The 15,045-nt window shown below is 41.0% G+C and overlaps 1 pseudogene; it reads right to left on the bottom strand.

Annotated features, from left to right (window-relative positions):
- Window positions 1-8,051: 8,051 nt before the first annotated feature.
- Window positions 8,052-9,007, bottom strand: LOC145490488 (uncharacterized; annotated as a pseudogene).
- Window positions 9,008-15,045: the final 6,038 nt, after the last annotated feature.

The raw sequence follows: 15,045 nt of genomic DNA, 5'->3' as shown, positions 1-15,045 counted from the left end.
CCGCCATATAAACAGCGATCTCCGAGTATTTTTTACGAATTGGAGACGTTTGGAAATCCGATGCAACACTGTCTCTTTTGCTTGACTTTTTTTTCATCCAATACCCAACCTAAAAAGTGAACGGCGAGATGAGATGGTCAAATTCTATGGTTAATTTGAAAATCAGATACCCAGAGCACTCTCACTATTTCCTTTTATTTTAACTTGATGAATCATCAATCAAAAAATGTGTGCTCACTCGCTCGAGGACTCGCTCGATCGCGATATAGTATTAAAAATTCGTCAATAAAAGCTATACCAGGCTCTTAATACAGTTGAACCTCCGGTTGCGACCACCTCTCGTAAACGACCACCTCTCCTCGTCGACCAGTTTTCCAAATACCAAAAGTTTCTAAGTCAATTCTCTATATTTTGAACCTATTCTTGGTTTTCATATGACGTAGTCATATTCCAAAATTAGAAATTATCTTTCCTTCCGCGGTTTTAGTTTCATCAGATAAAAGACTCTATAGGAACGTGACGTTTGACAATCTTTTAGCTCGAAAGAGTTCTTCTTTTTGTAATAGAGCACTCCAAGCTTTTGCGTTGTGTGACATGAAAATGGCGGCCCGAAAAGACTATCACTGAGGCCAAAAGATGAGCTACCGCTTTAGTTTTTGCTAAATAAACGATGCTTGCACTAGAAGAAGCATTTATTTCAATGTGTCGGAGCTCTAGAGTAAAAATTTTCGTTTCAATTGCAAAACTCAACGACAGATGTTTTTGTTATTTTACGGCCGCCATGTTTGTGCCCCTCCGAAGGGCACAAACATGGCGTCTCCATACAAAGCTCTTTAAATTTGGGTGACACACTTCTGCGAATAACGGGCGAATGAAAAACAGCAGAAACCTGATTCTTGGCGAGGTTGTTTATATAGCAATCATCTATCATACGCCAGATTCTTGAATTTATTTATTGAACGGTTACGATTGTTAGTTTCGATCACATGACTGGTGAAAACCGAGAATTGTAAGCGACCGCCTCTCGTAAGCGACTGCGACCACTTTTAGAGCTAAAAGTTTGGTGGCCGCTTACGGGAAGTTCGACTGTATGTAATAATCTATATATATTCAGTTGGAGCTGATAGATACAAACAGTAGTTCCACAAATATTTGAAACCCATCAAAGCTGCAGAGGGTTTCGGCTGCAGTTGCAGTTTCGGTCCTAAAATTTGAGCAGAATAAAACCATCTTAGTGAGGAGATTTGCGCACGTCATACTATGGAGCACGGACGTGCGTCTACTGAGTTAGGGATGCCCGATCGCGCTTCTGATGTAGATCGCGGATTTACCGGCTTTGTTACAATGGTAGTTTTGCAGTTAAGTCTTATACTCAGTTTTGCCAGAAATTCACTGATATAAAATTGCCAGTTTATGTCCTTCTACTCAACTCAAATTATAGCAAACTTACAAAAACAAAGAAAATGAAAAGAAAAGTTGTAAAAAAAAAGCTAACAAAAAAAAAAACCTTTTTAGGCAGCTCATTTCCATGGGAATACGAGATTTTTCAGTCAACGTCTGCTTCGACCAAGAATGTGTGATGCATGACGGAATGACGACGATCAGTGATCAGTGCTAGAGGTCAAAAGCAAGGCTAGGTTTGAATAGCCTGGGAACAGGTTCCCTGCGATGAGGGAAAAAATTCGGCGAGCAAAGCGAGCGCAAAACAGAAAAATTCGGAGAGCGAAGCGATCGGGTCGAGACGGGCGACGTTCGGGCTCGCCGGGAGCCAGCTGTTCGCAGGCTAGGCTTTATATTTTTGGTGTAATATAAGTATCATCGACTTCTCCAAACGTTAATAACCAATAAATCTAAATGTCAAAAAAATTCCCTGAGAAAACTTAATACGCGTTTCTGAAAAAGGACGAGATTAGTCATTTCTACAAAAAATGTTGAATTTTCAGCTATTTGCTCGAGTTTTTTGAGCTCCAAAATTAAGAGTGCCCACAACTTTTAATACAGATATTTGTAGCCTTGACGTAGTACATTAAGATGATAACAGTCATCATTCATGTAGAGGTCTCACTTTTGAACAAAATCTCTTCGTTTGGAGGCTATGTCAGCATGCAACATTGACAAAGACGTTTCTAGAGGATAAGGAAAAAAAGTCATAACTTTGCCTGTGTTTGAGATAAGCAAATAGTTTTTAGTTGTGTGAAAAGAGGAAAACACTATGCAGTAATTCTGAAAGAATTTGGACGTTTCATTAAATGTGCGAATTTTAAGTAGCCATAACGTAATCCCCAAAATTTGGAGTTTCAACTTTCGATTTTGTGTGGTTTTCGAGTTGCCTACAAAAAAAAGCCTAAATAAATAAAGCCAGAAACCGAATCTGGCAAAATAAAGCCCATTTTCCGTTCATGGCAATTGCTGCTTGACTTGTGTAAAGAAAATGAAGGCAATTAATTTTCCACGAAAATTTGAGTGGTCGGTTCTTACACGCCATGCTCTTATGCCCCAAAAGTCCACAGTAATGTACAACCAGCTTCATGACGTTGCTCGGTTCATAAAATGTGTTTCGTTTCACATAGTTAAACAGCTGGTTCCACTGTTCCTAAAAAAGTTGATTGAATATTAAAGCCTTTGCATGTAGTAGTCGTCAGCTGATTTAATTTCACCAAATAGTCTGGGAGCATCTGTAATCCCGTGGGAATTTCGTGAAAAAAGCAAACCACCTGTCTAGATGTGTTAAAGGGACTCTAAAGAACATGGAAAATGTCTTCGGCAATTTTGTAACCTGTACGGACGGCCGCTACGTGGGTTCAGAATGTGACGTGTATGTCCCAGCATGGAAACGAGGCTGGACCTTAATATACCTCAAAACCATCTTTAGGGCAACAAATTGTTATCAGAATTACTCATACGAAGCATTCAAGTGTATCTGACACACCTAAGGTTACTTCAAATTTATGCAGCTGGTCATGTGACCATGACAGCATGGAAACGAGGCTTTACCTTATAATGCTGTTTAACCATTGTCAATGCATCTAATCGTACCAAAAATATGTCCATTGCACATTGAAGTGCTTCTAACACACGAAAGCACCTTTTAAGTAATAATTTCTGGACACGTTACGATGGAAGCATGAAAACGAGGCTATACCATAAAATACTTTTGATCTTATGTAAAATCTATCCCAACTGTCCAATTCAATTCAATAAAAATTTAATTTTCACAGGGTGAAAAATGAAGGAAAATATATTTTAATTAACACTCTCTTCCGTTTCGTCTTCGTCGTCATCATCACCATCATCATCAGGCTCGTCGTTGTCCTCTTCGTCACTGTCAGCAACATCATCACAGAGCTCATCCCCTCCATAGATGCAGCTGCAAAGGTCGGTACATTTAAGTCCAGCCTTCCGACACTGACATCTATTAGTGGCACATTTCTCCTTAGCACAGCCACACTTAACTAGATGGGGAACTGTATCAGGTGCTGGTTGAAGTCGCGTCATGGCCGGAACCCATTCACCTTTTACGAAATTTTAAATAAACACAATATTAAGCGTGTAATTTAAATTATTGTCACGAGTTGTGTAAGTACGTTAGACAATCTTAAATTCAAGTAAAACTAGTGCGTATATAAAACATACCTTTATCCATCGTCCATCCATAAGTCTCTGGTGACGGCAGCTCTGGATTCGGCACCTTGTCATTGTTCCATACCATCGTCTGGTAATGTGCTCGCAATATGGCCTCCTTTACACCCGCTTTCAGTGTTACGTGTATAGGCGACATCTTTCGACCATCTCTCGACATTCGATCTTTCGACATGCTATGTAAACGGCTGAAAGACCGTTTACCTGTGAAACTGCCAATTTTCCCGGTTATTAGCAGAACAAATGACAAGTATAATAATTACTGGCCTCAAATGAATGAAGAAGATTGTGGAATTCCGATTTACGGGATAATTCAAACGATTTTAGTGTAGTCGATCGGCTCTCGATAGTGACTTCCGGTGGAATTGGGCCGCTACCGCTCAGTTAATGTTCGAAAGATGTAAACATTCAAAACAGTCGATTTATCCCTCAGAGAATGTTTTCTTGATACTCCTAGCCTAGTTTGATGTCAAATAAATTCATCTTTCATGAGTAAAAGTTGAGTTTGACCGTAAAGAAGTCAGTTGCGCTTACATTTTGACATAGGCCAGGTTACATAGTATGTCGAAAGATGGCATGAAACACTAAAAGCGGGTGAAACACTGAAAGCGGGTGAAAGCCAGCTTGCGTTTGATGTAGTCTTTCCGATTGAGCTTGCTTCTTTCGGAACAGCAACCATCTCAGATCTTTCACCCTGGAAATGTGCGTCTTTGGCTGGTACAACTGGTAGACTAACTTCTCAATTGCAGCAATGGCACTTGATGTGGGTTGCATGGTTGTACCCAGATCTGCAAGTGCAGTGATACTATCCTCGTCAGCCTCAAGGAACGCTTTCCAACACCCCACCTTTCCTTTACATGCGAAGCTTCCAGTAATATCGGCTCCACTCCAGGCATGAAACCCGGGAAGAGCTGCAGTTCTAGCAGGTCCGAGAGCTTGAACAATGGGACTAAGGAGTATCTTGCGATGGCGTTGCCCTCTCCCGGTCACTAAGGATGTGCTCTCACGCAACTCTGGAAACCGCCTGAGAGAAAACACAAAAACGTCGGTGTCTGGGGAGATGATATCGATACTCGTAGCTCCCGAAGTTGCAACATCAATAGCATGCGACAACAGCTTTGTGTCTGCTTCCTCTTGGCTGCTCTCAAGGTATGCCATATCTTTGTGGGTTGCTTTAAATTGGCTGCCCCATGCAACTACAACATCCTTTCCACTGTGTCCCTTCTTTAATGTCTTTCTAGCGAGAAATTGGGTAAGTTGCATCTTGGTATTGACATGAGAAAAAAGCCTCTTCATCGGGACCTTCGCGATGTGTATTGTGTCAGTGATCTTGCAGTAGATGGGATCTTGTCCACCTTGTCTCGACACCCGGGTTGCTGTCTTTAAAGAAAATGGCACATCATACCTAGAAGAAAACATTAATAGTTTTTTCAACACTAACAACCTTTTCAATAGGGTTGCTGATCATCGAGAAGTATGAAAATATTAAATATAATTTGTAAATTACTAGCCTGTCAAAGATAAGTCGCAATTCATCGCAGTCGTTGTACTTCTCAAAGAAGTATATGGTGAAATGCTCAGCAAGTTGAGAACAGATCTTAATCCAGTCTGGTTTGTCAAGCGTCTGAACCTCTGCCATTGCGTCTACAATAGAGACCTTCTGTGTAGCTGCCATCCCAGTAACAACGGGCAAAACCTCTTCAGTGATACCTTCAGTATTTCTTCTAAGATCCATCTTCACAAGAATGTTCATTAAGGTGCTCTTTGATGAACAATGAAGCATTGTGCCATCCGCGGAAAACATCGACCTTGGCACTATTGAGAACTCATACTCCCCGACAGCTTCCTTGGTGTCAATCTCAGGGCGTGCCTTGCAGACCATCATCATATCCGCGCAAAAAGTGAGCGATCTTCCTTCAGCTCAACCATTTTGTCTTTGGCTACCAATCGCAGAGTCTTCCTTGTATTTTTCCATGTAAGAAGCTTGCGCTTTTTTATCGGAGACCAGATGCTGTATTTGCTCGATTGGATCCTCTCTTTCACGAAGTTACCATACAACTCCTTTCCAATGGCGCTTTGCTGGCACATATCTCTCTTTACTTCCTCGGGCATCACTACCTTCGTCGCCAGGTTGAAAAGGTCGGAACTTTCCTCCAAGAATGGATTCGTGAAGCCTCGAATAGCGATGGTCAACTGCTCGATAGTCTTCTCTTGCAATTGCCTCACAGCAGTAGCAAGTGTGTGATGATGTGTAGATGTCGTGGATGAAGAACCAGCCATCTGCTTGGCTTGCTCTACTAACCTTGCTAGCTCGGATGCAATCAGAAAGTATTTGGTGCGTGCGTTGGGGTTTAACGTAATTCCAACCAGTCCATCAAAGACTTTCATTGACCGGTTGACATGCTCCAGGGCATTATCTGGACCAACTGCACAGAATGGTACACACGAATTCTTATTCACAACCCAGTTTCCCTGCTTGAACTCCTCATAGATCTCTGGATCAGATTCATGCAACATCTGCATCTCCGCAAGGTAGACAGGAATCATACTGGCGTAGTTCAACATGTTGTGTGCGAAAAAGTACTTAGTGAATACCTCGAGAGTTTCTAAATGAAGCGCCCAGTCTCCCGACCTAACGGCGCGGATAAATGACATCATCTCCATTACCATTCTCATATACTGAGGCATAACTTTAAACAAAGGAACCTTGTCTTGCTCAGCATCAAACACATTCATTTTCTCAACAATTCGCAGTAACTCTATGGTTTGAAGGAGTTTGTCATGTACCTCTTTCAGTTGTTCTTTGGAGCCATCGATACATGCATCACAAAGCTGTTTTCCCAACTCCTCAAGACAGCGGTACGAGCTTGGATCTTGTTGAAAAAATGCTTCTTGGTACAACACGAACAGTGCCTGTAGGGTAATCATGTGGGCGGTCTCCCCTCTCTTTACGTGCTTACCATCGATGATTTGTTTCACCTTTGCAGGAAAGTAAAGGTCCGATTCTATTCAGCACAGGTCCAGTCCACTGTTTTCCATGAACGCACCGATTGTTCGTAGTTGGGCCATCACTATATGCAGTTCGCTAGGGCGAAGAATGACATGCTTTAGATCTTGACGAGCCATTTGCAGTTTCTTTGCCGGTTGGTAGAGCCCCATGTTGAGTGAAATGACCGTTTCCCTAGTCGGACCTACAACCTTTGTTATAATATTCTGGGCCTGCATTAAAACAGTAAGTAAGGTCTGCCACTCGTGCGCTGGTGCAGCATTCATGGTGGTGTTCCTATCCGCGTCACAGGCATTGTATCACTGACCAGTGAGTTGAATCCTGACCACACCGGGACCTCTGTACTCTTTGCAGGCCGATTCCCAGACCCAGACCCCTGAGTGCTTGTCGTACTGATCTGTGCTTCTGTTACTGGCGTGTCGCGATCGTCAGTTGGAGATCTACTCAAACTACGCCCAATGAGCCATGAAAAATCTTGCCTCCTGACTCGTATTGGAATTTCATTCTCAACAAACAGACCAAAATTTGGGTAAACAGTTCCGGCGGGCCTCGGAGGAGGCGTAGGACATTCCAGGAGGCTTGTAATTGAATCAGGAAGCTCTCTTACTGAGCGACTCTGGTATGGGGTATCGACGTTCAAGTCTGGTAACTTGTCGTCTGGATCAATTCTTTGGTACACGGCCATTGCTGTTCCATGAAAGGTGCGTTTTCCGTCTGGGATATCCTCAGAAAAGTCCACATTGTCGATGGCAAAGAAGACATGCCTCCCCATCACCATGTCTGGACGTAGATATAAACCATCATTCTGAGCCATACGTTTGAGAACACTGGCTTCGATTTGTGCCTCCACTCTAAGGATTCTATTATAATCAACTGATATCCCAAACCCGTGTAGCATACATATCAACTTTTTACTTCGGACCACCTGGTGGACAGCTACGCTTACAGCCAACTGTTGTGGCATTTCAGCTGCCAACCTGACAGTTTTTGACTTCTCGTACTTAATTTGTCGTTCAGTTAGGCACATAGAAACGGTACTTTGTGCAAGACTCATTGCACGCTTATGTACCTCATCCGATTTCTCTTCGGCTGAAAACGAGTTGTTTGGACCTTGTATGACCCACCTGAAGAAGCTATACAGTTCCATTGGCAAATTTTCGTCGGAAATGTTTTCTAATGACCCAGTAAACTTCCACTTCTTGCATTTCCTAATAGCTTTTCTAAGTACTGCAGCAGGGTCAAACAAAGTTTTCATCTCAGTATCTCTTTCACTACTTTGTTCGTCTGCCAGTTGTACTGCAATATCTCTTGTTCTCTTTATGCTTACTCTTTCAGATTCATTGACTCGCTTAGCCCTATGGAACTCGATGCCAGGTATTTCATTCTGGAGTAGCTGCTTCAGTGCCTATCGGTTGTATGTCGGATCGGCGAAATTATTCGCTCCTAAAATATTTTCAAATGAAGCTTTTAACTCGGACATGGTTGCAATTTTACCCTCTCTCAAGGTCATCTCTGTCATGCTTAGGAATTCAATCTTAGCTGCAATCTCGCTAGCTAATTTACGGCTAATTTACAACTTGCTGATGCCGGTTTGCATAAAACGTTTGTGACATTATTCAACCAACATTTAAGATGGTATTTGATGTCAATAGAATGTGCGTCATTGCTAGCAATTGCGGTATTGAGCCTCACAGAGAGTTTGTCATTGCCTGACATACCCAAAGCGGCACGGAGCGAATCACCTACAGAACCTTATGCAGAGTTTGTCGATAATCTGCAGCGCCGTCGCAAAAACAGCACACATCCTTATTGTAAGGCGGTGTTTTTGACCGAGTCAACTGAGGTCTTCCGACAGCGAGATGTCGCGATTTTCTTCTAGAATCATCAGGACCAGCCAACTCCCTTTCATACCTTCAGGGTTAACAGCGGAATATTCATTATTAATATAATATAATCAAATAATTCCTGTAATAAACATTGCAAAGACAACTCGGTATGTCATGTTTGCATATGAAAAAGCGATTCGTCCAATCAGCTTTTCCAGCCAATCAGAGCATAGCAAACCAAAAGAGCTCCGTGGCGCGAAGTTTAGAAAAAAGGGCTTTTTGTGCGATCTACGGATTTTACCGTTTTCCGAAGGTTTGCAACTCGTAAATAACAATTCGTAGATTTAACCATTTGAAATTTTAGCTTTAAAAAGATTTTTCTCGGATTGATTATAACATTTGAATTAACAGAATCGTAGCAAAAATTAGGAGAGAATGTAAGGAATATTTGAGCTAGGTGTGAGCAAATATAAGCTTAATAAGAGAAAATATTCAGCTTTAGCCCCTAACACCTTTCCTTCGCTCTCTTCAGCATCCCAGTGTCAACAACATCTTTATAGCAGGATCGGTGCCATGAAGCTTGTGTTATTTCAAGCTGCTGAGGTGGAATACTTCGCAGCTTTTCCAAAGTTTGAGAATACGCCAAATTTCCTTACTTAGCCCATTCTTCGATGGATTTGAAAACTTTCTCGTACAAAGGTTTTTCGACGAGACTTTCGGTCTTTTCTTTCCGACAGATGATACATAAATAGGGTTAGCTTCTCGGTTTCTACCGTTCCAGAATCAATGGCGTTAGCCATTAGCGACATTAACGTTAGTTTCTCTACATGGTCTGTAAATCAAAATGGAGGACCTCTAAATTGATGATAAAAGCCGCTGACCACGGGTACCAATAACTTTTTTCTTGGATTGATAATTCTTTCATTTAAGCAATATAACATATAACTTACAATTACGTCAAAGAAAAAAAAAACAAATTCGGTTTAGGGTTTCGAGAATCCACTAAAGTGTACCAGGAGCTCAATAGGCTCCCGAGTCTAACCTTTTCAAGTCTTATTAGGCCTCTCCTACAGCGTGACTCCTCGTAATCAAATTTCGCGTCACCAATCGCAGTAAATAATGTACTGCTTCAGACCTAGTAATGTAGAAATCGCAATTTCCGTTGAATTGGGTGAATTTGGTTGGTGTCCACCAACGTTAAATAGGTTATGGCTTTTTAAAGTCAAGCCTCGTTTCCATGCTGTCATGGTCACATCACCACCTGTATAAATTTGAAGTAAACTTAGGTGTGTCAGATACACTTGGAAGCTTCGTATGAGTAATTCTGATAACAATTTGTTCCCCTAAAGATGGTTTTGAGGTACATTAAGGCTCAGCCTCGTTTCCATGCTTGGACATACACGTCACATTTTGAACCCACCGTAGCGGCCGTCCGTACAGGTTACAAAATTGCCAACAACATTTTCCATCTTCGTTAGAGTCTCCTTGACACATCTAGACAGGTGGCTAGCTTTTTTCACAAAATTCCCACGGAACTTTAAATCTTGACATATGCTCCCGGACTAAGACCCACAACGTGCAACCAGAGGCACTGCCGTCGCCAACGTACAAAAAGGTACAAAAACAGTAACTAATCTTGCCAACGTGCAAAGGGACACGTTAAAGAACTGTTGGACTAATAACTACCAAACTTCAAACTGCGAACCCGCAAAAACGATAATCAAAACACGTCTGATTCCGTAAGGAAAAATGTCACGTGACGTAATGGCACTTAAACCGGATATAAATAAACCGGAAACGAAACGGTAGCCACAGCCCTCATACTGATCGACCTTCTTAACGGTCAGTGATACTCTCCCGGTGAAACTAGACGTAAACGGTCACTGTCGTACAAGAAATACTCTTTCCTTATTTTCATTACAACGGGTAGGTTTGTGAGCATCTATCATAAATGGACTGATTCTGGAACTTACAGTAGCATGCAGGGTGCACGTGTGCAAGCTTAAGTCCAATCTCACTCTCATTAAACATATTTAAAGTGTCATGATGGTGAGCGCAATAGGCGATCAACAAAGCTGTTAGCAGACCAAACCTGGGAGAGATTGGTTCTTACAGTTAACCTTGAGAAGGATTGTTTTCCAAATTACCCATTGCCTAATAAAACGAGCTGGACTGGGGGAAGGAAGCTAGCAAGAAACGGGAAACCCATGTTAGCCTTCTTCTAGGTCAAGGAGAGAAACATTCATACCCCTTTCATTATGATCAGAAAATTAACTAATACAACTAAAGCCATATTTTTCTATACTACGACATATGATATCGTTCATTTCAGGTGGTTGGGTGTTATAATGCAGCTTCTTTCATTGCTCAGTGATAGTAAACTAAGATCGTCTTCAGAAATAACAAAAGCGTCTAAAAACGCATGGTCTTGAATGCGCCTTGTTTTGAAAACGAGGACGGTGAACCCCCGTTTTTTTTCGTTTTTTTTTTTTTGTTGTTGTTTTGTTTTTTGTTTTTTTCAGCTAATTTGACAAAAGTTGGTCCTTACCTCACTACATCGCAAGTTTTTTCTTAAAAAAATTTGTGCGTGAGAACATTTTGGGCGCGAACGTCCTTAACAATAGGTACATCGAGGGAATAGCCCTTTTCACGGGTAGTTTTTCTCATTTGCATTACAATGTAATCCAACGTTGATGCGAGGCAATTTCGGGCTAAAATTACAAAATAGCCCTAAATTGCCTCACATACATGCTAGATTTTATTGTAATGCAAATGAGCAAAGTTAACCGTAAAAAGGGCTATTCTGGTGGGGGATGCAAACATGGTTAACTAAACAGATTGAAATTAATATTGTGTTGGAAGTCACAAACTGTACAGGATGAAAAATGAAAGCCTTTATATCCACAGTTTTCCAGTTTTCATGCCGAGTTTTCTTCAACCAGCATGTTCAACTACACCACCCTCAATGAAAACTGAGTTGGTACAAAGGAAATTCGAACTCCTTACATGCCAAATTCCGCTGACGAGAGCGTTTCAGGGATCCCGTAAGATAAACTTTCTCCTTACAAAACCACGTCAACCCGCGCTCGCCAAACAAATTAGTGAACGCATAAATCCGCCAAGATGCATAGAACTCAACCCAATCTCGTTCCCAGAGTCTTCGTTCCCGTTGACCAGCGGTCGGAAAATAAAAGCTCTGGGAGCAAACATTTCAGACGTGCGCCATAGATGCAGATTGCGCAGTGAAACCGGACGAGCAGAATTCGGTTATTTTTAAAGGGTTGATCCCAGAGCTCTCGTTTTCCGACGCTGGCCAAGGGCAACGAAGACTCTGGGAACGAATTTGAACTCAACCGGACTGTGAAAAGGTTGAGAAAGGAAGTTAACAGGGATACATATGTAGCAGTTTTCTTTAATATAGGCTGACCAATTTTTTGCCGGGATGAGAAAAAAAAATTCAACTTATTATTATATTATTATTATTATTATTATTATTATTATTATTATTATTATTATTATTTGCGTGTTATATGGGTACGTGACTGCGTCTCGGTTCATAAACACGCAAATGTTCTTGGCTTATATCAAGCAATCTTACCCTCACGCTTGGTCAATAAACCATAAACATTGTTTATGTTCATGATCTTAAATTCCTTGAAGATCTCTTGAAACTGTGTTGGCCATGCAAGCTTTGCGGATGATCTTGACCGAAACTGTAGATGAGGTCTGAAAGGCCGTCTACTAAGGTAACTAAATGTATTGCTATCTCAGTGAAATAAGATATCAAGGAAAGCACTTCTTCGTTACAAATGAAATTTCCATATTGGTAGGATGATTGCTACAATGTGCCAGAAAAGCCATTGTGTCCAGCAGGGAATCTTGAGCTCTGACGAGGATTCCGTGCTAGAAGCCGCTTTTCTTTGCTGCCCCGTGGACGGTCCTTTCACGAAATGCATCAGAGCTCGAGACTTTTTTAATTTGCCGTAAAACTCTGAACCCAACTAGCCAACCAGTGTACAACTTAGATCTAGACTATCTCAAGCTTTCTTATTTCCTCGGGGCACAGGGAGAAGATAGAGCAAAGAAGGGGAGAGCGAAAGGAATTATTAGCATCCAAGTGCATCATTCGTGCCCTGATATCTAATCCAAAGTTAACACGAGAGGTTTTCATTATCTACCACTATCAGAAAAAAATAATCTTCATACTTAGAGGGAAATTACAATAGCGAGTGCGATATTGCGTAAACGATTCCCTTATTTGCTGCTGACAACATCGATCTTGAAGTCCTATCAACTAGACTGTGGTACTCCATTAAAGTAGTCAGCGTCTCTCAAAGTGTCAACGTTTTGAAAACTCTACAGAACTAAATTCGTAACAAGCTTGGAATCAAGTCTCGTAGAATGGAAATTCTTACAGAGAACGGCGCTATGCTTGATTGGTGTCAAGCGTAATGTAAATCAGACATGTACTGTGAAGGGCGTTTTGTTCACATCTGATGTTTTAATATATTAATGGTCAGTCGTTGAATTGTTTAAGTCCTTGGAAAATTGATGTCTTTCATCAAAGATGTTCTTGTGTTAATGAAAACTTGACACAAGAAACTGCGAAAAGATTTCAGGAATATTCATTCCATCGCCCACGGCATCCTCACTGAACCATAACAGAGAGAAATCAAGAAAACAAAATTGCCTTCGTGTAAGTTTCGGTGGCATTCTTTAAGAAAACGTAACCATCTTAGTTTTAATCGACATTCACGCTACTTTCAGTCTTGAATTCCATCGGCGAGCGTTATAATCAATATCAGAGGAGTCTTATTATTTTATTTTGCATACGCAATCACACAATTTCGAGTGCAATTTCAAAGGATAATTTGGAAAATTAACAAGTGCTTATTTATTCAAATTTGCACGAGAAAAAACGTATGTGATTACATGTTTGAAGAAGGAAACTATGTCGTCTTTCGCTATTCATTGATTACTTAGGCAACAGGCAGCACCCTTGGTCTTTCATTTATTTTCTGCAAGTTTCGAAGGTATTAACAAACATTCCGATCATGCTGGCAACTTCGAGTGAACTGTGGAAGAGTTGGCGTGATCTTACAAAGCGTTCGGAAATCTTTCATTTATTTTCGACCTGCTTTGAAACTGACCTCAAATGGCCGTCGGCAGTTTTACGAGCTACTCCGAATTAACTTCGGAAATCTTCATTGTAATCTTCCCTCGTAAACGACTTTTCACTCATGTTACACTTTTCTACACTCGTGCTACAGGACAGCTGCACTCATATTTAGCCAATGGGAAATCAGTTATAAGACAACGATGGACAAGTTAGTAGTCGTTTGACCTAGTCATCTATGTTCTTCGGTATATTGCCATTTTTAACCCTATTGTTCCAGTTGACAACTATGAGATATTTGTGGTTGGATAACATGGCCGTTGACAGACTAAAATTTTTACTAAGGAAGTAATAGAAAGAACGCTTCTTTGGGATTGATTTATTTTTCACAAGCATGGCTTCCCTTATCTTACGTCTTGAGAATTTCAGGCCCTCAAAATAAAAATCTCGCCCATTTGGATCAGAAAAAGTTGGTACAGAAAGGGTTTCTCTCGCGCACTTATTCCGTTAATCCGCTGGCTAATCGACTGACATATCTTAAGGAAAGTTCGGTAAACTAATAAGTCCAAGTTATCACCTTTCCTTAACCTGCGATCAGGCGTTTCTTTTTCCTTTTTTTGGAAAGAAGAAGGGAAAAGGGAGAAGGGAGGGAGGGTTAACGAGGGTTATATGTCACCACAATGGAGTTTACCACAAGACAAGCTCCTTGGTCATGAATAGCAAGGAACACTTTTGAAGTTCTTTCCTTGATGAAACGGGACATCTCTGCAATGTTTTTTACACTGACAGACTAGTTAGATGAATTACTTGGTAATGAAATTGTTTCCATTTTGCTGTAGTGTCCATTTCTCGGATCAGAATATGAATTATTTGCTTCCTGATTTGACTGATAACCATAAACATCAAACCTTTCAGAGCAGAATTTTCTTACATTAGCATCGTCATACGATGCACATCGTTTCATTGAGTAGTTGATTGCAATATCAATTCTTTTAAGTTTGTTGTGATCAATGCCATAACTCCATATCCAGTTGCTTCGCTGTTGTACACCACTGTCACAGACAGTATATCTAAATGTCCGCAGGTTAACCTTTCCTTTGCTGTTAACTTGCGCTAAAGGGATTACCAATATCCCGAGGTGTGGAAAGTTTCAGTTAATTAAGTGTTGCCATCGTATAAACTAAAATATTTCTTGTAACAAGGCGTTCTTCAGGTCTCCGGCTCTGTGCACATTATCACGAAGGATTTGTATTTTTCGCATATTTAGTCGTGGATACGCGTCACAATATGCAAATTTTTCACTCACTAAGATGGAAACAAATCAGTCGATATGACAACGACCAATATCGATTTGTTCACAACATGCCAATTTGTCACTCAGTTAGATGTAAACAAATCGATATGTCAACGACCAATATAGATTTTCCAACGTACCAGTAGGGAGCTTAAGAAAATCA

This window comes from Orbicella franksi, chromosome 6, assembly GCF_964199315.1.
Source record: "Orbicella franksi chromosome 6, jaOrbFran1.1, whole genome shotgun sequence".
Classification (NCBI taxonomy): Eukaryota; Metazoa; Cnidaria; class Anthozoa; order Scleractinia; family Merulinidae; genus Orbicella; species Orbicella franksi.
This window is presented reverse-complemented; position numbering and strand designations above follow the sequence as displayed.